Below are 25285 nucleotides of genomic sequence, written 5' to 3'. Positions count from 1 at the left end.
GAGTGAGACAGAGAGACAATTAAAGCTAGAGTTAGATCGAGTGAGGGAATGAGAGAGACTATATGGAACAAGAGATGTCGATTAGGTCTGATTTGATCAAGGCGATAAAGACAGTGTGCTGTTGATCTGAAAAGGCAAAGAATTAGAGAGAGGGAGATAGCTCTAACAGGGTCAAGCAGAGCATTAAGACAGCGGCCACTCTCTCCCAAAGGACGGTGTGTTACGTGAAGGAAAACATCTCAGACGGTCATTTATTTATCACCTTCACCATACAGAAATTGTAAAAAAATATTAATAATAAAATAACAAGAATGGGGCTTCTCATTACCTTTACATACCCCCTCACCCTCCACCCTACCCCCTCACCCTATCCCCTCACCCTTACCATACCCCCTCACCCTCACCCTCACCCTCCACCCTACCCCCTCACCCTATCCCCTCACCCTCACCCTACCCCCTCACCCTCACCCTCACCCTCACCCTCACCCAACACCCTCACCCTCACCCAACACCCTCACCCTCACCCCCACCCTCACCCCCACCCTACCCCCTCACCCTATCCCCTCACCCTCCCTCACCCTACCCTCTCACCCTCATCCTACTCCCCCACCATACCCCCTCACTCTCACCCCCACCGTACCCCCTCACCCTCACCCACACCCTCACCCCTCTCCCCCTTACCCTCACCCTCACCGTCAAGGCCTTAATAATCTAAATACAAGTCCATCCTTCAGCCCAGAATTTACACCCAGAATTTACACCCAGAATTTACACCCAGAATTTACACCCAGAATTTACACCCAGAATTTACACCCTGAATTTACACCCTGAATTTACACCCTGAATTTAGCCACAAGGTAGAGAGGACTGGCGAAAGGAGAATGTATTATGCGTGTGTGTGTGTGTGTGTGTGTGTGTGTGTGTGTGTGTGTGTGTGTGTGTGTGTGGTACATTTTCAAACTCAAAACACGATCCTCATCACGTCCTCGTCCTTCATCTCCTTCTCTTCTCCTGCCTCACTAGCCGCGGTTAATGAAGCTCCCTAACACCTCTTCCTAAGCGATTTAATTTAGGATGTGGCTAGGTAATATAATTTTGTACGTTATTTATGCAGTGTATGGCGATATTGGAAGGATTTACGTAACACAGAGGAGGACAGTAAGTTGTAATAAACAAAATAAATCGCTAAGGAAGAGGTGTTAGGGAGCTTCCTTAACGGATGAGAATAAGGGTCTTACTGCTCCCTCTCTTCCTCTTCCTCCTCCCCTCTTCCTCTTCCTCCTCCTCCTCCTCTTCCTCTTCCTTCTCCTCCTCCCCTCTTTCTCCTCCTCCCCTCATCCTCTTCCTCTTCCTCCTCCTCCTCCTCCTCCTCCTCTTCATTTTCCTCTTCTTCTTCCTCAGCGGATGTGAGTGTAATGAGAAGAGGAGCTTTGTGAAGGGAGGGAGGGAGGAGAGGGGATGGGGAGAGAAATGGGAAGGCAGAGGGAGGGAGGGAGGGAGGGAGGAGAGGGGATGGGGAGAGAAATGGGAAGGCAGAGGGAGGGAGGGAGGGAGGGAGGAGAGGGGATGGGGAGAGAAATGGGGAGGCAGAGGGAGGGAGGGAGGGAGGAGAGGGGATGGGGAGAGAAATGGGGAGGCAGAGGGAGGGAGGGAGGGAGGAGAGGGGATGGGGAGAGAAATGGGGAGGCAGAGGGAGGGAGGGAGAGAAAAGTAGAGGGAGAAGAGGAAGGTGGTAAAGGGAAGGAGGGATAGTGAGAGAGAGAGAGAGAGAGAGAGAGAGAGAGAGAGAGAGAAGGGAGGGATGGAGGAAGAGAAGGTTATGAAGGAAAGAAGCGGAATGAAGAAAGAGACGGAGGGAGGGAGGGAGGGAGGGAGTGAGGGAAGAGAATGAGGGAGAGAATATAATATGATGGGTAGGGAACTAGTTATGTCTACAATAAATGGCTGAACTTCTGCCATCATTCTTCCTCCCTCCCATACCCTTCCATTGCCTCCCCCTCCCTCTGCCCCTCCCCCTACTCCCCCCTCTCCCTCCCCCTCCCCCTCCCGCTCGCGAAATTTTTTTTCCTGCCCAGTTCCGTCACTTTGCACATATGGCAACGTTGCCCTGTGTTTAGTTTGGCAACGCCGCGCAGCAGTGAGCCATATCGGATGCCAGGTTTAGTATTCATCACAATTATTTACCTTTTTTATGCTTGACTATAAATATAATACCTGACTATCTATATTTTACATGCATTGAAAGAATAATAGAGACATAGAGGTCATATAGTTTTCGCTGCCTTAGCTTAAATAAATATAAAAAGGGGCCATACCACTGTCTTTACTTCGTCACTCGTCTGCTGAGAGAGAGAGAGAGAGAGAGAGAGAGAAGATACTCTCTACACTTTGCTAAAATTAGTTATATGTCGATTTAATGAAAATGCGGTACGTCTTAGGGGTGGTACATGACTGCTCGTTGAGAACACTTATCAGTAACATATGTCGTAGGCCTATACTACTTTCCCTGTCATTTCTTGTCATTGCTCCCAGACGTACGATTCAATCAGCTGTGTTTACAATCGGCAATGGCGCATCACTGGATCTGCTGGTCATGAATCAACTTCAAGGTAAGCTATGGTGTAACGGGGTTGTTAATAACAGTAACTTGGTTAGTTTTTAGAGTGAGCATCATGCGTAGGCCTGCCTATTATATATAACCAGAGAGTGGACGCTAACAGAAGAATAAAAGGGATACAGCAAGGCCATGAGAGTCGGGTCAGGTGAGTGCAACAATGGGTTCTGGAAGGCCACATATGGAGAAGTGGGAAAATATATAGAGGAGAGACTGTTTTCCCCTATATGGAAAAGGCATTGTAGCAAGAGCAAAAATGGTGTATCTTGACAAAGCATGGAGGAACTTTTGTGGTAAATTCTAAGTTTTGGACGTCTCTGAAATTCATGTTTATATATATATATATATATATAGAGAGAGAGAGAGAGAGAGAGAGAGAGAGAGAGAGAGAATAATCTGAAATCTAACCTGACAAATGATTTTACTAATATACCTAAGAAAAACAAGAAAATAATCTGAAATCTAACCTGACATATATACCTAAGAAAATGTCTAATGAAACATTGATATTCAGGTATCATTGATACCAATATTTCCCAGCTTGCAGCAGAAATTACCAAGGTTAACCCTTAAGAATGATCATGAAAAGCGTTTTAGGTGATAAAATATTATGGGTCATTAACCTCTCTCTCTCTCTCTCTCTCTCTCTCTCTCTCCTGTAAACACAGCTGATTGAAACGTACGTCTGGGAGCAATGACAAGAAATGACAGGTAAAGTAGTATAGGCCTACAACATATGTTACTGATAAGTGTTCTCAACGAACAGTCATGTACCACCCCTAAGACGTACCGCATTTTCATTAAATCAACATATAACTAATTTTAGCAAAGTGTAGAGAGTATCTTCCTTGCATACTCACTTTTTATTGATGACCCTGCATGTTATTATTTTGTACTGTTTCAAGCTCTCTCTCTCTCTCTCTCTCTCTCTCAGCAGACGAGTGACGAAGTAAAGACAGTGGTATGGCCCCTTTTTATATTTATTTAAGCTAAGGCAGCGAAAACTATATGACCTCTATGTCTCTATTATTCTTTCAATCCATGTAAAATATAGATAGTCAGGTATTATATTTATAGTCAAGCATAAAAAAGGTAAATAATTGTGATGAATACTAAACCTGGCATCCGATATGGCTCACTGCTGCGCGGCGTTGCCAAACTAAACACAGGGCAACGTTGCCATATGTGCAAAGTGACGGAACTGGGCAGGAAAAAAAATTTCTCCTCCCGCTCCCCCTCCTCTACTCTCCCTCATCATCGAACTCCCCATTACCCTCTCACTCTCTTTCATACATCCCTCACTCCTCACCTCTCTCTCTCTCTCTCTCTCTCTCTCTCTCTCACACACAACTTCCAACCTGCACCTTTTTCTTCCATCATATTGAGCAAAAAGTCTCCCCCTCCCCCCCCCCCAAAAAAAAAAAAAATAAATAAATATGGCCAATTATAAACATCATCCACTCACTTGATGTAGTGCTGCCTACTTCTGTCTTTGTCTTTACCATTCTTATTCTCTGTCTGCCCTGCTCTCGTCCTATTTCTCACCATCATCCACTCACTTGATGTAGTGTTGCCTACTTCTTCCTTCACCTTTTATCATTCTTTTTCTGTGTCTGTTCTCCTCTCTTCCTATTTCTCACCATCATCCACTCACTTGATGTAGTGCTGCCTACTTCTTCCTTCACCTTCATTATTCTTTTTCTGTGTCTGTCTTCCTTTCTTCCAATTTCCCACCATCCTCCACTCACTTGATGTAGTGCTGACTACTTCTGCCATCACCTTTATCATTATTTTTCTGTGTCTTTCCTCCTCCCTTCCTCTTTCTCACCATCATCCACTCACTTGATGTAGTGCTGCCTACTTCTTCCTTCACCTTTATCATTCTTTTTCTGTGTCTGTCCTCCTCTCTTCCTCTTTCTCACCATCATCCACTCACTTGATGTAGTGCTGCTTATTTCTTCCTTCACCTTTATCATTCTTTTTCTGTGTCTGTCCTCCTCTCTTCCTATTTCTCCCATCTTTCCTGTCACTTTTTATTACTCTTCTTTCCTTTTCAGGTGGCTTTACTTTGATTGACAAGCCTAATGGTTTCCTGTAAGCCAGGAAACCATTTACAGCGTTGGGTGGTAACCATATAACCAACCCATACGTGTTCCCAACGTGTCAACAAGTGGGTTGGTGGAGGGTTAGTGCCCCTCCCCGTAAAACAACTGACTCAACGACAAACGGTCACCCCTTACGGGATTATGGCTCCTTGATATAGATAGATAGATAAACAGATTGACTGGTAGATATAGATAGACTGAATTATAAACCAGACGGCCAAGATTTATACAAAGACGGCCATTCTCTTGTCTCCAGTTATTAGATTTATTATTCATTTATTTTTGACTGAAGCGAGACCCAGAGAATAACAACAAGAGAGTGACCCAGACAGTGTGTGAGAAGGAGTTTTTTTGGCCTAGGCGATACAGTCCCTCCATCCCCCTTTCTCTCTCTCTCTCTCTCTCTCTCTCTCTCTCTCTCTCTCTCTCTCTCTCTCTCTCTCTCTCTCACACACACACACACACACACACACACACACACACATGCACGAACTCACTCATTTTCTCTCTCTCTCTCTCTCTCTCTTTTCCCTGTCCACACTCAACTCTCACTGTAATTTTACCACTGTGTTTACATGCAGATGAGAGAGAGAGAGAGAGAGAGAGTTCGTGCTGTGTGTGTGTGTGTGTGTGTGTGTGTGTGTATGTGTGTGTGTGTGTGTGTGTGTGTGTGTGTGTGTGTGTGTGTGTGAAGAGATGTACAGTTCAAAGAGAGAGAGAGTAATTTAGGAAGAAGGAGAAGCAGAAAGTGATAGATTCTTAACACTCTAAATAAATCAATAAATAAATAAATAATGTAGTTAATAAGAAAATAATTAAACTATATGTAAGGAAGAATAAACGGTGAGTGTGCAATACCCGCGTCCACCAACTGGCCTCGTCGGGAAGCTCCCTAACACCTCTTCCCATGCGATTTATTTACCTTAGTGCACCTTGCCGTCCTCGTCCGGGTCACCTGAACCATTCCAGTATCACCTTAATCGGCATAAGCAGCGTACATTCGATACTAGCCTGCCATATGGAAGAATAAATCGGTAAAGGAGAGGTGTTAGGGAATTTACTTAACCACCACGCATATGGCCCCTAACCTTCGACTGATTACCCTAAAAAAAAAAATTATTATTGCATCCTTGCCTGAGCCCTAACCCTTCCACTACCTTTGGCTCACGTAAGATCAATCAGTCTATCTATCTATCTATAGTCAGACGCCTTAATCCAGTAAGGGGTGGCCACAAATAAATCGCCTCCATGTCGCCCTGTCCCCTGCCATTTCACTGCCCTCCCCCAAACCTACATCCCCTCTCTCATATACCTCTCTACACCATCTCTCCATATCATCCTCGGTCTCCCTCTCCCTCTTCCCCCTCCTCTACCTCACTCCCATACACTCTCCTAGTTATTCTCTCACTATCCATCCCCCCAACTCACATCCCCCTCACCCATATACCTCTCATCCCCATCCTTCAACTCATCCTCGGTCTCCCCCTCCCTCTCCTCCTTCCACCTCACTCACATATACTCTCCTAGTTAGTTTCTCATTCCATCTCCCCAGCTCACATCCCCCTCTCTCATATACCTCTCTACCCCATCCTCCATCTCATCCTTGGTCTCCCCCTCCCTCTCCTCCCCTCCACCTCACTCACATACTGTACACTCTCCTAGTTAGTCTCTCACTCTAAATTAGAGAAAGACTGTTTAGGCTGATCCTGATGGTTAATGTTTGACCTTTTCCCTCTGACCCCGACCTCCAACCTATTGCCCTAACAACAGGCATCATATCAACCCTTTGGCTGACCCCTAATCCTTCCAAATTGTTTAAAGTGGAATAAAAACTGGAATATAAACATAAACACTCATTTTGGGAGAGCTGAAATAATAATAATAATAATAATAATAATAATAATAATAAATAATAATAAAATAATAATAATAATAATAATAATAATAATACCTGTAACAACAACAACAACAATAATAATAATAATAATAAATAATAATAATAATAATAACAATAATAATAATAATAATAATAAAAAACCAATAATACTCCTGGCCAACCGTCAGTCATCAGGTCAGTGACATCTGGTAAGTCCTGACATTCGCAGACAAGCGGAAACTCCCTAACACCTCTTCCTTAGCGATTTAGTTTGCTTATTACTTCGCCGTCCTTTTCTGCGTTACTGCAATAATTCTGATATCGCCATGTGGAGAGGATGGAGAGTTAGAGACTGACGAGGAGAGTGTATGTGAGTGAGGTGGAGGGGGGTAGAGAGGGAGGGGGAGGCCAAGGATGAGATGGAGGGATGGAGTGGAGAGGTATATGAGAGAGGGGGGTGTGAGCTGGGAGCAGGGCAGTGAAATGGCGGGGGACAGGGCGACATGAAGGCGATTTGTTTGTGGCCCCCCCCTTACGGGATTAAGGCGTCTGGCAATAGATAGATAGACAGATAGATTATTAACCAGCCATATCCGATAATAAATCGCTAAGGAGAATGTGTTAGTATGCTTCCTAATTACACGAGAAATGCCGCCCCTTTTCCACAAATACTTTCTCATTTTTTTGTTATTTATCGCAAGGGCTGGATCACTGTTTATGTCCGCAGTGCTTGTATTATGAGATGGATCTTTTTTATTCGGAAAAGGAAGAACCCAAGGCTTTGCGACTACAAAGATTGTTTTTAATGTGATATTGAACCAGCCAGGGAGTGAAATTAAGATTAAGTCATTAGGAGCTGCCTAGCAAGACTGCACTTCAAACACTGGAGGTCATAGGCGGTGGGAGAGAAAGACAGGCAGAGGGAGACAGCTCCGGAATTGGTCATTTACTATTCTGCGGGACTGACAGCATCAGCAGAGAGGTGTGTTAGAGAGTTTAAACAGCAAATGTAAAGGAAGAGGATATTCGTAGGCTCAAACGTACAGAAATGACGGTGGTTAGGTGGATGTGCAGTGCGTCCCTGAGTGTGAGGCCTGGGAGGGCTGGGTTTATGATGGAAGAGTTGAGAGGAAGGATGAGACTGGAGTGTATTGGTGTTTTGATGAGGAGGGGTAGGTTGAAATGGTTTGGGAGGAAGGATAGGACTGGAGTGTATTGGTGTTGTGAAGAGAAGGGGTAGGTTGAAATGGTTTGGGAGGAAGGATGGGACTGGAGTGTATTGGTGTTGTGAAGAGGAGGGGTAGGTTGAGATGGTTTGGGAGGAAGGATGGGACTGGAGTGCACTGGTGTTGCGATGAGGAGGGGTAGATTGAGATGGTTTGAGAGGAAGGATGGGACTGGAGTGTATTGGTGTTGTGATGAGGAGGGGTAGGTTGAGATGGTTTGGGAGGAAGGATGGGAATGGATGGAATGTATGGGTGTTGTGATGAGGGGTAGATTGAGATGATTTGGGAGGAAGGATGGGACTGGAGTGTATTGGTGCTGTGATGAGGAGGGGTAGATGGAGATGGTTTGGAAGGAAGGATGGGACTGGAGTGTACTGGTGTTGTGATGAGGAAGGGTAGGTTGAGATGGTTCGGGAGGAAGGATGGGACTGGAGTGTACTGGTGTTGTGATGAGGAGAGGTAGATCGAGATGGTTTGGGAGGAAGGATGGGACTGGAGTGTACTGGTGTTGTGATGAGGAGGGGTAGGTTGAGATGGTTTGGGAGGAAGGATGGGACTGGAGTGTACTGGTGTTGTGATGAGGAGGGGTAGATTGAGATGGTTTGGGAGGAAGGATGGGACTGGAGTGTATTGGTGCTGTGATGAGGAGGGGTAGATTGAGATGGTTTGGAAGGAAGGATGGGACTGGAGTGTATTGGTGTTGTGATGAGGAGGGGTAGATTGAGATGGTTTGGGCATGTGGAGAGGAAGAGGAATGACAACTGGGTGTGGAGGGTGAGAGGTGTGAATGAAGAGGTGAGAAGAAGGATGGGACTGAAGTGTATTGGTGTTGTGATGAGGAGGGGTAGATTGAGATGGTTTGGGAGGAAGGATGGGACTGGAGTGTAATGGTGTTGTGATGTGGAGGGGTGGGCTGAGATGGTTTGGGCATGTGGAGAGGATGGGGGATGACAACTGGGTGTGAAGGGTGAGAGGTGTGAATGTTGGGGGCAGGGTTGTGAGAGGCAGACCGAAAAAGACCTGGGACGAGATGACAGAGTGTGACCTCAGGGATTAGGGACTGAATAGGGAGGCTTTAGAAACGAAATGACACGAAACGAAATGTGGAGAGACTGCCACACCCCGGAGACCGAAAAACAAGAAGGTTGGTCTAGGCGTACTGTAAAAGACCAAAAAGTACAGGATGTGGCTTCGCAGCGGACCCCCCCAGGGACACGGTGGTCGGCACACGAGAAAGTTTTTGCCTGAAGCCAGAGAGAGGAAGGCACCCCCCCCCCAGAATCAACAATTGCCCACACCTAAAATTGTCTTCCCTGTGTGTGTGTGTGTGTGTGTGTGTGTGTGTATGTGTGTCGGGTTGGGCCTCTTATTGTCAAACTTAACAGAATAAACATCGCTCGCTCGCTCATCATTACCATACACTTCATAAACATAAAAACTTATATTAACTACTGTAGTTGTATCCAAAAATAAATCGCTAAGGAAGAAGTGTTAGGGAGCCTCTAAAGCTCTGACGATGAGTTGGGAATGACTGGATTACTTGGTGTCCTGTTGTTTAAGGTTCTCTCTCTCTCTCTCTCTCTCTCTCTCTCTCTCTCTCTCTCTCTCTCTCTCTCTCTCTCTCTCTCTCTCATTTAAAGAAAATATAATTGAGGGAGTAAAGAAATTAGTGTCTGGTGACGATTTGTACCTCAGAGAGAGAGAGAGAGAGAGAGAGAGGGCCGTTTTTAATCTAAGATAATGGAAGAAGTGGCGGTGAGTGAGATAACAAGCCCGCCTCCACCACAGGCTCTCTCTCTCTCTCTCTCTCTCTCTCTCTCCAACACCGGGAAAATTGCATAATAATAATAATAATAATAATAAATAGGGACACAACCATACACACACACACAGGCCTCCTCCCAAGGTCTGACCAATACATAGGGGTAAAGAACGAAACCATCTGCAACAGCCATTAACAGAGATGGGGATTTCAGTGTATTTCGCCAGTTGTCAATTTTCTTCAGACGGCGCTGCAAAAATGGCTGTTTCTGTGGCCAAGGACGAAAATCACAGCATTATTTTCGGACCGTAATCACGTCGCATATGGAAGCTCCCTAACACCTCTTCCCAAGCGATTTATTTTGGTTATCCTCTTCCGTGTTATATAAATCCTTCCAACAAAGCCATCTATCTATCTATCTATTGCCAGACGCCTTAATCCCGTAAGGGGTGGCCACAAACAAATCACCTCCATGTCGCCCTGTCCCCCGCCATTTCACTGCCCTGCTCCCAACTCACACCCCCCTCTCTCATATACCTCTCCACTCCATCGCTCCATCACATCCTTGGCCTCTCCCTCCCTCTCCCCCCCCCTTCCACCTCACTCACATGCACTCCTCGTCAGTCTCTCACTTTCCATCATCTCCACGTAGCCATACTCTGCATAAATAATGTACAAAAGGATATTAACCAGCCATATCCAAACCTAAATCGTTATGGAAGACGTGTTAGGGAGCTTCCTTACCCGAAGAGAATGAGAGCCATTGTGTTGCAGGGGACTTCTTAACACCTTTTCCTAAGCAACTCATTCTGTGTATAACTCTAAATACTCTGTGTATAACTCTAAATAGTCTGTGTATAACTCTAAACAGTTTCTTCTTTAATACAGCAGGATTATGTAGTGTGCCGTGTAGGGTAAATCGCTAGGGAAGAGGTGTTACGGTAGCTCCCCAAAATTAAAATCATAACTTTTTCTGAACAGTTTTTCATATGCGTCGCTGTGGAATTTAGAGTAGGAGTTTGTGTGTGTGTGTGTGTGTGTGTGTGTGTGTGTGTGTGTGTGTGTGTGTGTGTGTGTGTGTGTGTGTGTGTGCATTCCCTCCCCTTCTACACAATTCTTCCTAATCCATTCTTTATTACTCTCCCTCTTCCTCCTTCCGTTCCTCCCTCTTTCCTTCCTTTCCCTCCCTCTTCCTTTCTCTCTCTACAGACTTTTCCTTTACTTCCTTCTTTTCCTTCTTGTTCCCTCCTTCCTTCCTACCTTCCTTCCTTTCTTTTCCTCCCTTCCTTCCTTCCCTCCTTCCTTCCTTCCTTCCCACATCAATCTTCCTTCCTTTACTTCAAATCTGGAGGGTCTGGCTTGGCACCATCTCGGCTCCTACCCAGAACCTTCCTTCCCTACTTTCCCTCCTTCCGTCTTCCTTCTCTTCTTCCCTCTATCCTTCTCCTCTCCTTCCCTCCTTCCCTCTTTCCTTCTCCTCTCCTTCTTCCCTCCTTCCCTCTTTCCTTCTCCCTTCCTTCTTTCCTCCTTCCCTCCCTTTCTTCTTCCTCGTTGCCTCCCTCCTTCCCTTCCAATAATCCAATTCTTTCTTCACTAATTCCCTGGTTTGTTTATATGAAGTTTGGAGAGGCCGGCTTTGTACAGCTTCGGCCCCTACCTGCAGACATGCTCTCTCTCTCTCTCTCTCTCTCTCTCTCTCTCTCTCTCTCTACTTTAAACAAGTTTTTCCGTTCAGTTTTCACAGTAGACGCCAATGACACCATCGAAGAGCTTTCGAGCATCAAATGTCAATCCAAAACGCACTAAGTGATATGCATATTAGCAGTAATGAAGTGAGAGAAAAACTTAATAAAATGAACAGTAATAAGACTCCCGGCTCAGACAATTTCTACCCTAAAATACTAAAAATGTGATGGATGTAATATGCAGTCCTCTAACATCTATCTTTAACAAGTCCCTACAACAAGGAAAGGTTCCAGCAGACTGGAGACTGGCTAACGTGACTCCTATATATAATAAGGGCAGTAGAGATCAACCAGGTAAATATAGACCAATTAGCCTAACCTCTGTCTTGGGAAAGATCCTCGAATCATTAATTAGAGATAGGATAGTTGAGTTCCTAGAAACTAATAACGTAATTAGGAACAGCCAGCATGGCTTTAGAACAAGGAGATCATGCGTGACAAATTTAATTGAGTTTTACGATAACTTTAAAATGAATGATTGTACCAGGTCACTTGATATAATCTACTTAGACTTCCAGAAAGCCTTTGACAAAGTGCCGCATGATAAACTAATGACAAAAGTAAGGTCACTCGGAATTGACGGAAATATTCATAGGTGGATACGTTGCTGGTTAAGTGAGAGAAAGCAACGAGTCGTTATAAATGGAGTGGAGTCAGACTGGGCTCCAGTGACCAGTGGCGTTCCTCAGGGATTGGTGTTGGGACCAGTCTTATTTATTATGTATATTAACGATATCGATGTTGGCCTAAACAACTTCATTTCTAAATTTGCGGACGACACAAAAATCGGCAACACTATATTAACTGAAGAAGACAGAATTAACCTTCAAAATGACCTTAAGAAAATTGTAAACTGGTCAGAAAAATGGCAAATGCCCTTCAATGTAAGTAAATGTCAGGTACTGCAATGTGGGAAGAAAAACAAAAGGTATGATTACGAAATGAAGGGCCAAATCATTAGCAAGTCCTCATTAGTTAAAGATCTAGGCATACTAATTTCAGACGATCTGAAATGTTCGAATCAATGTATCTCTGCCGCCAATAAAGCCAACAGGGCCCTAGGCTTCATCAAAAGACATTTTACATATAAAAGCAAAGATATTGTAATCCCCCTATACAAAAGCATAGTCAGGCCACACTTAGAGTTTGCAGTGCAATTTTGGGCGCCTCACCTAATTAAAGATACGGAAATACTGGAAGCGGTCCAGCATAGGGCTACCAAGTTAATCCCGTCCCTGAGGAACAAACCATATCTCGAGAGACTCAGGGAATTAAACATATTCTCTCTTAGAAAAAGGAGACTCAGGGAACAACTGATTGAATGTTTTAAAATTCTAAAAGGCTTTAGTAATATTGATTCAAGCAAGCTACTCACAGTAATTGCCGAGACTGTAACTCGAGGAAATGGTATGAAGCTGCAAGCAAGGAGGGCTAATCTTGATACAACCAAAAACTTCTTCACTTACTCAGTTGTAAGTGAATGGAATAAACTCCCTGGGAATGTGATTGAGAGTAGTACCATAAATATATTTAAAAAGAGACTGGACATGTATCTCGACGCAATTGGTATCGTTTAGTTAGGATGGATCAATTATTGCATATTCGCGTCTGCATTCATCTGTCTATTAGACACAGACAATATTTTAGGGAATATATAATAGATAAACATTCTATTCACCTTTTTATATATTTAAAAAATCATTTAAAAAAAATTGCATGCATAATGTATGTGGCTGTATGCCCAAATTTTCCTTTTCCATATTATTCTACTTTCTGCCGATTCTATAAAATTCCTTCAGGTTTTTCATTCTTGCAAGGTATTACTTCCTCTTGTTTCCTGGACAGCAAATACCGGAGGGTCTGGAGGGTGGGGGAGAGAGCCTTCTGCTGTGCTATCCTTTTCTCCTGCTTCTATGCACTGTATTAGAATTAAGGCATATTAGTATCCCCCCCTGTGGCGGGGGGGACACAACCTGGCCGCACTATGGGGTGGTACTACTACTCTGCGGCCAGGTTGTGTTAGGAAGAATACTGCCACCGTATTCCCTGCGTGTCGTAAAAGGCGACTAAAAGGGGCGGGGTGAGGGGACTAGGGACCCCCTCCTCTGTTTTTTAGTTCCTAAAAAGAGACAGGCCAGAGAAAGGGATGGGGGATGGAGTTATCCCCGTACCCTGAAGATTGGGTCTATGAATGTGCATGGATGTAGTACGATTGAGGCTAAAAGGGAGGAGACTGGGAGAATGTTTGTGAGAAGAAAGTTGCATGTGTTAGCTTTGAGTGAAACGAAGATGAAAGGGAAGGGGGAGTCTATGTTTGGAAGTGTGAATGGAAGATTGTCAGGTGTTGATATAGGAAGGGCAAGAGAAGGTGTGGCCTTGTTAGTAAGTCCGGAAGTACAACAATGTGTGATTGAATGGAAGGAGGTGTCATCGAGACTGATGTGGGTGAAAGCGAAATTTGAAAGTGAGTTGTGGGTGTTTGTGAGTGCATATGGGCCTGGTAGTGAAAGGGATGAACAAGAGAGGGAGTCTTTCTGGAATGATGTTGATGAGTGTCTGCAGAGTTTTGGAGCGAATGTGAATGTGGTAATGATGGGAGATCTGAATCCTAGAGTGGGAAATGTAGCAGTTGAAGGCGTAGTTGGTATGCATGGTGTGCCTGGAAGAAATGAAAATGGGGAACGAATGATAGCGATGTGTGTTGAGCGACAGATGGTGATTGGAAATACGCTGTTTGAGAAGAAAGATATTTATAAGTATACATGGGTGAGACAGGAGGGTGGAAGGGTTGTTGATAGAGCTTTGATGGACTATGTGGTTGTGTCTAGGAATGTAATAGGAAGATTGTTGGATGTGAGAGTTCTGAGAGGGGAAGGTGGAGGTATGTCTGACCACTACCTGGTGGAGGGAAAGTTAAGAGTAGGTAAGAGATGGGTGAGAGCTAGGAGGGTTAGGTGTGGCAGGGAGGTTTTGAAAGTGAGTGAGTTGGATAAAAGAGAGAAAAAGATAGAGTATCAGGAGGAATTGGAAGGTGAGTGGAACGCAGTGAAAGATCGGGAAAATGGCAGCATGGAGGAGGAATGGCAGGTGTTTAAGAGTGCTGTGGTGGGGCATGCAGAAGAGGTGTGTGGTGTGAGACGTGTGGGTGGTGGTGTAGGAAAAGGAAGTGAATGGTGGTGCGAGGAAGTAAGTATGGCTGTGGCTGAGAAGAGACGTGCATATGAAGTGTGGCTGCAGAGAAAGGATGAGATGTCATATGAAAGGTATAAGGAAAAGAGGAATAGAGCGAGAAGGGCTGTGCGTAATGCTAAAGTGGCAGCAGATGAGAGGTGGGGTAGGCGGCTGACAGAGAATTTTCAGCAGAATAAGAAAATGTTTTGGAAGGAGGTGAAAAGGGTGCGAAAGGGAGAGTCTGGGAATGAAGAACGAGTAAAAGCAGAGGATGGAAGGATGTTAATTGAGATGGATGCAGTAAGGAAGAGACGGGCAGAGTATTTTGAAAGATTGTTAAATGTAGAGGAGGAAAGGGTGGCTGAGATTGTGGCGGATGGAAGGGTGCAAGGAATAAATGTGTTGGGAGAGTTGAATGATTCTTTGATCACGAAGGAGGAAGTGGAGAAGGCAGTAAAGGAGATGAAAACAGGGAAAGCTGCATGTATGGATGGGTGTGCTGTGGAATGCCTGAAGGGTGGTGGAGTGACTAATGTTGACTGGTTAGTAAGATTGTTGAATGTGTGCTTTGAGAAAGGTATGGTGCCAATTGACTGGGCAAGTGCTTGTGTGGTCCCGTTGTATAAAGGCAAGGGTGATAAGTATGAATGTACTAGCTTTAGGGGTATAAGTCTGCTGAGTGTTGTAGGTAAGGTGTATGGTAGTGTGTTAATTATGAGAGTTAGAGAGGGTACAGAGGGAGTGATTGGTGATGAGCAGCGTGGCTTTAGGAGAGGGAGGGGATGCGTGGATCAGGTGTTTGCTGTGAGACAAGTGTGTGAAAAGTATTTAGCTAAGGCAAGGATGTGTTTTGGGCATTTATGGATTTAGAGAAAGCATATGATAGAATTGATAGGGAGGCTTTGTGGACTGTTTTAAGATTGTATGGACTTGATGGTAGGTTACTAAAAGGGGTGAAAAGTTTTTATGTAAATAGTAGAGCATGTGTAAGAGTGGGAAATGCTGTGAGTGAGTGGTTTCCCGTGAGAGTGGGGCTGCGACAGAGATGTGTGATGTTGTTTAATATTTACATGGATGGTGTTGTAAGGGAGGTGAATGCAAGAGTTTTAGGTGGAAGTCTGAGTCTGGTGAATGTTGATGGTGGAGCGTGGAATCTGAAGCAGCTGCTGTTTGCAGATGATACTGCACTGGCGACTGATTCAGAGGAGAGATTGAGACAGTTGGCAGAGGAGTTTGGAAGGGTGTGTGAAAGGAGGAAATTGAAAGTAAATGAGAATAAGAGTAAAGTGATGAAGTGTACGAGGTTGATAGATGGTAGGGGGATGAATATAGTTTTGAATGGTGAGTTTCTTGAGGAGGTAGATTGTTTTAAATATCTAGGGTCACATGTTGCTGTGGATGGAAGAATAGATGCGGAAGTGAAGTTTAGAATAAATGAAGTAGGAAAGGTGCTGGGAGGAATGAAAAAAGTGTTTAAATGTCGTTCGCTTAGAATGGATGTAAAGAGAAGGCTGTATGAGGGTGTTGTGGTACCGACTGCGTTATATGGGGCTGAAACATGGAATATGGGTGTAGCAGAGAGGAAAAGTTTGAATATAATGGAGATGAGGCGTCTGAGGAGTATGTGTGGTGTGACGCGTATGGATCGGGTGCAAAATGATGAAGTGCGAAGGAGACCTGGAGTTGTTCGGGAGATGGCTGGTAGAGTTGAGCAGAGGGTGTTGCGATGGTTTGGCCATATGGAGAGAATGGATAATGAGCGACTGGTGAAAAAGATAACTAGATCTGATGTAAGAGGTGTAAGGCTGAGAGGAAGACCACGAATAGGATGGATGGACAGTGTGAAGAGAGCGCTGGAGGCGAGAGGGATGTCTGTTGAGCAAGGAAGAGTGGCTGTGCGTGACAGAAATAAATGGAGAGAAATTGTGAATGAATAAGTGATGACGAAGCCCTGAGGGGATATTCTCCTGCATTTGGTCTGACCAGCTAGTCAGGTCAGGTGCGGGTAAGGGGATGGGTCTGTTATGATGTGGCAGGGGTAAACCAGCTCTGCTGTCGGGACCTGCTGCGGATGTCACTGATTGCATTGCGCAGTTGACCCTTGTGCGGTGTGGTGCGGTGAGGATCTGTCCGTTCTCCCCTTTGGGGCCAAGATGCGAATGAATGTGTTTGAATGGATGAGTAAATGGGGAGTGTGTCGTCCTTTCTCGGCTACCTCCCTTTCCTTGGGGGAAGCAGCCTAGGTATATAGATAGATAGATAGTATTAAGGCCGGACCACCTCGTAGGGACCGTAAGGTCTGTGTGGTCTGTGTATCTATGTAACTCTATGTAACTCTCTCTCTCTCTCTCTCTCTCTCTCTCTCTCTCTCTTATCTTGCCCAAGGTTTATTTTTACTCTCTCTCTCTCTCTCTCTCTCTCTCTTATCTTGTCCAAGGTTTGTTTTTACTCTCTCTCTCTCTCTCTCTCTCTCTCTCTCTCTCTCTCTCTCTCTCTCTCTCTCTCTCTTATCTTGCCCAAGGTTTGTTTTTACTCTCTCTCTCTCTCTCTCTCTCTCTCTCTCTCTCTCTCTCTCTCTCTCTCTCTCTCTTATCTTGCCCAAGGTTTGGTTTTACTCTCTCTCTCTCTCTCTCTCTCTCTCTCTCTCTCTCTCTCTCTCTCTCTCTCTCTCTCTCTCTCTCTCTCATCTTGCCCAAAGTTTGTTTTTACTCTCTCTCTCTCTCTCTCTCTCTCTCTCTCTCTCTCTCACACTTATCTTGCCCAAGGTTTGTTTTTACTCTCTCTCTCTCTCTCTCTCTCTCTCTCTCTCTCTCTCACTTATCTTGCCCAAGGTTTGTTTTTACTCTCTCTCTCTCTCTCTCTCTCTCTCTCTCTCTCACTTATCTTGCCCAAGGTTTGTTTTTACTCTCTCTCTCTCTCTCTCTCTCTCTCTCTCTCTCTCTCTCTCTCTCTCTTATCTTGCCCAAGGTTTGTTTTTACTCTCTCTCTCTCTCTCTCTCTCTCTCTTATCTTGCCCAAGGTTTGTTTTTACTCTCTCTCTCTCTCTCTCTCTCTCTCTTATCTTGCCCAAGGTTTGTTTTTACTCTCTCTCTCTCTCTCTCTCTCTCTCTCTCTTATCTTGCCCAAGGTTTGTTTTTACTCTCTCTCTCTCTCTCTCTCTCTCTCTCTCTCTCTCTCTCTCTCTCTTATCTTGTTTTTTTTTATTTCTCTCTCTCTCTCTCTCTCTCTCTCTCTCTCTCTCTCTCTCTCTCTTATCTTGCCCAAGGTTTGTTTTTACTCTCTCTCTCTCTCTCTCTCTCTCTCTCTCTCTCTCTCTCTCTCTCTCTCTTATCTTGCCCAAGGTTTGTTTTTACTCTCTCTCTCTCTCTCTCTCTCTCTCTCTCTCTTATCTTGCCCAAGGTTTGTTTTTACTCTCTCTCTCTCTCTCTCTCTCTCTCTCTCTCTCTCTCTCTTATCTTGCCCAAGGTTTGTTTTTACTCTCTCTCTCTCTCTCTCTTATCTTGCCCAAGGTTTGTTTTTACTCTCTCTCTCTCTCTCTCTCTCTTATCTTGTCCAAGGTTTGTTTTTACTCTCTCTCTCTCTCTCTCTCTCTCTCTCTCTCTCTCTCTTATCTTGTCCAAGGTTTGTTTTTACTCTCTCTCTCTCTCTCTCTCTCTCTCTCTCTTATCTTGACCAAGGTTTGTTTTTACTCTCTCTCTCTCTCTCTCTCTCTCTCTCTCTCTCTTATCTTACCCAAGGTTTGTTTTTACTCTCTCTCTCCCTCTCTCTCTCTCTCTTATCTTGCCCAAGGTTTGTTTTTACTCTCTCTCTCTCTCTCTTATCTTGCCCAAGGTTTGTTTTTACTCTCTCTCTCTCTCTCTCTCTCTCTCTCTCTCTCTCTTATCTTGCCCAATGTTTGTTTTTACTCTCTCTCTCTCTCTCTCTCTCTCTCTCCTATCTTGCCCAATGTTTGTTTTTACTCTCTCTCTCTCTCTCTCTCTCTCTCTCTCTCTCTCTCTCTCTCTCTCTCTTATCTTGCCCAAGGTTTGTTTTTACTCTCTCTCTCTCTCTCTCTCTCTTATCTTGCCCAAGGTTTGTTTTTACTCTCTCTCTATTACGGAATGTCTAAACACCTGTGCACCATTAGTTACCAAAAATGTTACTAGACCTTTCTCTCCGTGGTTTAATGAAGAAATACGCCAAGCTATTATGAATAGAAATTACATTCAGAAAAAGCTAAAAACTGATAGATATAATACTGAATTGCAACAGCAGTATAAAACCGAAAAGAAAAATGTAAAGGTCCTTATTAGCCAGTCAAAGGCTGAACATTATCATAATCAATTTAACAGTACTAAAGGTGATACTGCTGCTACTTGGAAGGTCATCAGGGAAATTGTTCCAGGAAAGAATAAAAAATCTAATAATCAGAACTTTGAAAATAAAGATGAGAAAGCAGAAGAATTTAATAGATTTTTTGCTAACGTTGGTAAATCTACATATGATAAGACGCAACAAAGCCTTGCTAACAATCAATTTGACATGCCTCTAACAAGCCTTACAGAAGATGAATACTTTAGACCTCAGCCTGTGGACAGCAATACGATAGTCCTTACAGTTAAAAGTCTCAAGGAAAGTAGTTCATATGGCTCTGATGGCATATCTCTTCGCTTCATCAAAGACGCACTTTACGTCATCGCGTTTTACTTAACTTGTATCGTTAACACCTCTATCACAACTGGTATATTCCCTACGACATGGAAACACGCATTGGTTGTCCCCGTCTTCAAAACAGGTGATATCAACAATGTTAATAATTATAGGCCCATCTCACTATTACCTACTGTTTCTAAAATATTAGAAAAGGTAGTTGCTAATCAACTGTTAAACTTTTTAGAAACAAAGAGACTTTTATCTAACACTCAGCATGGTTTCCGATCAAAGCTTTCTACTGAGACTGCTCTTACTGTTATAAATGATGAAATTTATGACAATATGGACCAAAAGAAAATATCTCTGTTAACCTTGTGTGACCTCTCTAAAGCTTTTGATAGTGTTAGCCATGGCATCCTCATAGATAAATGTGCCAAGGTAAAAATTGATTCGTTTTGGATTGATAGTTACATTAGTAACAGAACTCAGTCTGTTCGATTAAATGATGTCGTATCTACAAAGCAGAATGTAACCTACGGGGTCCCACAAGGTTCAATTCTAGGTCCACTTTTATTCAATATCTACGTAAATGACATATCAACTTATTTAAATGACTGTATATTAACACAATATGCTGATACACAATTCCTTCATACAGGTACTATAAATAATCTGGAGGATCTTATCACTAAGACTGAAGAAACCCTTGTCAAAGCTAATCAGTATTTTCTTAGGAATGGTCTCATGATTAACCCAAATAAAACTCAATGTATTTTTATTGGAAATCGACAACTCTTATCACGTATACCTGCTAATGCAACTGTAAAGTTTGATGGCAATAACATCACTCCTAGTAGTCATGTTAAAAATTTAGGTCTTTATATTGATAAGTATATGAGCTTTGATGTGCATATTAATGAGTTAAATAAAAAAGTCATGGGGACATTGATGTATATAAATCGTTTAAGTGATAATTTCCAGAAACAGACTCGTATAATCATAATTCAAGCTCTTGTGTTGAGCTTGATTAATTATTGTATTAGGATATGGGGTACAACCAACGGAACTCTTATACACAGTGCCCAGAAACTATTGAACTTTGCTGCTAAAGTTGCTGTAGGTGGATTGAGGAAATACGATCATGTTTCTCCAGTCCTGAAAGAGTTAAGATGGCTAAATATTAAACAAAAGCATGCATTTGATACGTACTGTACTATGTATAAGATACTGCGTGGTGTGTACCCTGAATGGTTTATGTCCTTTGCTTCTGTGCATAACGTGACTGGAAGTGTAACCAGACAACAAAATAGCCTATATGTACCAAGAGTCCACACTAGCACTGGTGCCAGGTCACTCGCTGTACAGGGCCCGAAGCTCTGGAATGAATTGCCTGCTTTAATAACCAACGCCAGTAGCCTACCAGTATTCAAATCTAGGCTGCTGTGTTTTCTTATGGGAGAGAAAAATGTTTTATGACTTGAAATACCTTGGATGCATTTGCAAGATAAAAATCCCAATTGAGATTTTATTTTGCTCTAAATTTGTCTTCATATGTACTGATTTTTCATGTTTTCATTATACTGTACTTACTATATATCGGAACATGTATCATTATTAATAACCACTGCTTAGTGGAAATAAAGTTATTTATTTATTATTTATTACTCTCTCTCTCTCTCTCTCTCTCTCTCTCTCTCTCTCTTATCTTGCCCAAGGTTTGTTTTTACTCTCTCTCTCTCTCTCTCTCTCTCTCTCTCTCTCTCTCTCTCTTATCTTGCCCAAGGTTTGTTTTTACTCTCTCTCTCTCTCTCTCTCTCTCTCTCTCTCTCTCTCTCTCTTATCTTGCCCAAGGTTTGTTTTTACTCTCTCTCTCTCTCTTATCTTGCCCAAGGTTTGTTTTTACTCTCTCTCTCTCTGTCTCTGTCTCTCTCTCTGAACCTGCACTGCTAATTCATCATCTACTTTTCTTTCCTTCCTTTCTTCACTCATGGCTTCATTTTTCCCTTAATTCTTTCCTTCATTCATTCACATATTTATCCATTCATTTCTCCCTTCCTTCATTCGTTCATTCATTTCTCTCTTCATTCATTCATTCATTTCTCCCTTCCTTCCATAATTTCTCCCTCCTTCCATCATTTCTCCCTTCCTTCCTTCATTTCTCCTTTCCTTCCTTCCTTCCTTCCTTCCTCCTTCCCTCCCTCGTTCCAACAAACACATTTACTAACTCAACCAAAAGAAATTCGTATTTTTACATTCTTATCTGCTAAGGATGTTCTTATCTCCCTTACACATTTTCCTAAGCGATTTGTTTTGTTTGTTACACCTTACTGTCCAAGTCTGTATTGCATAAATCCTTCAAACATCGCCATACTCTGCATAAATAAAATGTACAAAAGGATACTAACCAGCCATATTGAAAAATAAATCGCTAAGGAAGAGGTGTTAGGGAGCTGGGTTTGTATTCCTGTCGGGTAAGGAAGCTCCCTAACACCTCTTCCTTAGCGATTTATTATTGCATATGGCTGGTTAATGTTCTTGTGTACGTTATTTATGTAGAGTATGGCGATTTCGGAAGGATTTATGTAACACAGAAAGGGACAGTAAGGTGTAATAAACAAAACAAATCGCTACGGGAGAGGTGTTAGGAAACTTCCTTAACCACCCAGCATTCATTTTTTAGTGATGTGTGGGAGGGTATGTTGTGGTGTAGGCGGGTGTGATGTGGTGTAGGGTAGTGACTGGTGTGGTGGTGTGTGGTGGAGTAGTGTGGTAGGGTGTGGTGTGGTGTAGGGTAGTGACTGGTGTGGTGGTGCGTGGTGGAGTAGTGTGGTAGGGTGTGGTGTGTGTGTGTGTGGGGGGGTAGTGACTGGTGTGGTGGTGTGCAGTGAAGTAGTGTGGTAGGGTGTGGTGTGTGGGGGGGTAGTGACTGGTGTGGTGGTGTCTGGTGTAGTGTGGTAGGGTGTGGTGTGTGGGGGGGAGTAGTGACTGGTGTGGTGGTGTGTGGTGGAGCAGTGTGGTTGGGTGTGGTGTGTGTGGGGGGTAGCGACTGGTGTGGTGGTGTGTGGTGGAGTAGTGTGGTAGGGTGTGGTGTGTGGGGGGGGTAGTGACTGGTGTGGTGGTGTGTGATGGAGTAGTGTGGTAGGGTGTGGTGTGTGTGGGGGGTAGTGACTGGTGTGGTGGTGTGCAGTGAAGTAGTGTGGTAGGGTGTGGTGTGTGGGGGGGGGTTGTGACTGGTGTGGTAGTGCGTGGTGTAGTGTGCTAGTTTGTGGTAAAGTATGGCGCTCGCGCGAGTGTCCGTGCGTCCGTGTGTGTGTGTGTGTGTGTGTGTGTGTGTGTGTGTGTGTGTGTGTGTGTGTGTGTGTGTGTGTGTGTGTAAAGAGACAGACATGTGGATAGAGAGATGGATAGATAGACACCCTAAATAGACAGACAGACAGGCAGATAAAAATAGTAGTGGTTGTTTGAGGAGAGAGGATTAAGGGAGGAAAGAAGGGAGGGAAGGAGACAGGAGGGAGAGGAGGGAGGGAAGAGAGGAGGGGGAGGAAAGAGGGAAAAGAGGAGGGGGAAAAAGGAAGGCAAAGAGGAGTACAAAGGAGTAGAAAGGAAAGCAAACAGCAACAGACCTTCTGGTCCTTTCGAGGCTGTTTGGTACAGAGTAGACTATGACTACAAGATCTATCTCTACATGCTGAAGGATAAGGATAGTAAAGCAAGAAGGCTCCCCACGCCTCCAAACCCTCCAGCCAAAACTGGCAAGAAAAAGTGAGAAAAACCACCATGCATCATGGAAAAACTGACATGGAAATTTCATAGGAAAGACTGAAAAGGAAAAGCTACATTCTATAATACATTATCTATAAGCTACCAGTATGAATAACCTGAAAGAGAAAGTAGTAAAGTACAATGAGTAATCAAATAAATAAATAACTAATGCATGTCACTGTACGGGTACATTGAGTTGACAGGGCGTCTGCGGACACAGTGTGGAAATTGCACAATGCACAGTGTGGATATTCAGGGGTGGTGTGGCAGCCTTGCCTGGTGCTATTAAGGTAAGCAGCAGTCAATCAGGCCCCAGCTCCATTCATTCCACTGGGACTAGGAACTTTCCCATGCAGGACAAGCAAACAAGTCACCTCCTGAAGCGGTGACCCCTGGTACATTAAAAAAATCCCGATGGTGGCCACGTAACTAACAGGGACCCTCAGTGATCCACAGCCCATCACAGGTCGAAAGTATGAGTAGTGTCCGTTAACTCAGGGCTATCTGTGCATATCCTAGTCTGTGCATATACTATATTTGCATTTAATAAATTGATCCAGGCTCTAAAAAACTGAAATAAATAAAACAGACAATTATACGAACACAAGTGCTTTATTTAGGAGTAAACATATTAAGGTGGGGGTTGGATGCCAAATACTTATCCAGGCGACCTTTAAAGGTTTGTACTGTATTACAATCTATTACGTTGGAGGGCAATTTACTCCACATATTTACAACTCTATTGAAGAAGAAATGCTTAGCTTCATGCGACTGGAATCGTTTGCCAATTATTTTATGCCCCTTGCCTCTAGTGTAGTTCGAGTGATCAACTGTGAAGTATTTATCGACAGCCATGTTATCATGTCCTTTGAATATCTTGAATACTTGAATTAAATCTCCTCGTATCCTCCGTTTTGTTATGGTAAAGAGATTCAGGGCTTCTAAACGTTCCTCGTACGGTTTATTTCTCAATCTAGGCATCATCTTTGTCATCCTTCGCTGCACTCTTTCAAGCTTTTCCATATCCTTTTTATAATACGGTGACCAAAACTGAACGCAATACTCCAGGTGCAGGCGTACTAAGGAATTATACAAAGTGAGGACGATATTATCGGATTTATATTCAAATGCTCTGCCTATGAACCCAATCAATTTGTTGTTTTTTTTCACATCTTCTGTACATTGTTTGCTTGGTTTCATTTCATTTGTTATTATAACTCCTAAGTCTTTTTCATGGTTTACCCTATCATGCTGGACATTATTTATGCTATAACTTGCTCCTACATTTTTACTGTCAATGTTTAACACTTTGCATTTATTAATATTGAAATCCATTTCCCAGACTTGGGCCCGGTTAAACAGTTGATCAAGATCACTCTGAATTGCCTGTCTTTGCAGTGCTGTATCTGCTCTGTTACCTATTTTAGTATCATCAGCAAATTCTGAAATCTTACAACACAATCCTTCGTCAATATCATTCACATATATTAAGAAAAGAATAGGACCTAACACTGAACCCTGCGGCACTCCACTTGTAACGTTTATCCAGTCTAACTCTTTTCCATTTATTACAACTCTTTGCTTTCGTCCGGTGAGCCAATCTTCTACCCACCCGAGAACACTGCCGCTGAAACCATGTGCCTTTAGCTTCTGAAGGAGTCTTTTATGTGGAACTTTGTCAAAAGCCTGTTGAAAATCGAGGTAGACCACATCAACAGATTTAGTCTCGTCATACATGTTCAGTATATCACTGAAAAAGTCCAGCAGATTCGTGAGGCAAGAGCGATTATTACGAAAACCATGTTGAGAATCTTTTATAAGATTGTTTGTTTCTAAATGTTTTACAAACTTGTCTCTGATAATAGTTTCAAGCAATTTGCAAACCACCGATGTTAAACTAATTGGGCGGTAGGTTTCTTGTTGGGCTCTGTTGCCTATTTTGAATATTGGGGTTACTTTAGCAAGCTTCCATTCATGTGGCACCTTACTGCTCTTAAGTGATAAGCTAAAAAGTTCAGCTAAAGGCTTTGATATTTCATTCTGTAGTTCCTTTAATACACGTGGTGATATTTTGTCCAGTCCTGAGGGAAAAGGGAGGGAAAAGAGGAGGGGGAGTGAGGGAGGAAGGAAGGGAGGGAAGGAAGAGAGGAGGGGGAGGGGGGGAGGGAGGGAAGGAATTTGAAATGGATGGATGGGGAAGAGAATAATGGTGAAACTGAGAGAGAGAGAGAGAGAGAGAAAGAGAGATCCCGTTACATCCCTCCTCTGTGATATTACTATTTCGTCACATCCCTATCCCGTCACATCCCTACCCCGTCACATCCTTACCCCCGTCACATCCCTATCCCGTCACATCCCTATCCCCGTCATATCACTACTCCCATCACATCCC

General features: G+C 43.6%; 1 protein-coding gene across 1 annotated transcript in view; it reads right to left on the bottom strand.

Annotated features, from left to right (window-relative positions):
- LOC145413243 (G-protein coupled receptor moody-like) overlaps nt 1-25285 on the bottom strand; it is a 34891-nt gene that overhangs the window by 6176 nt on the left and 3430 nt on the right. The window lies entirely within an intron of this gene.

The sequence above is a fragment of the Coenobita brevimanus genome, chromosome 95 (assembly GCF_032717465.1).
Source record: "Coenobita brevimanus isolate Jiangsu-jjx chromosome 95, ASM3271746v2, whole genome shotgun sequence".
Classification (NCBI taxonomy): domain Eukaryota; kingdom Metazoa; phylum Arthropoda; class Malacostraca; order Decapoda; family Coenobitidae; genus Coenobita; species Coenobita brevimanus.
This window is presented reverse-complemented; position numbering and strand designations above follow the sequence as displayed.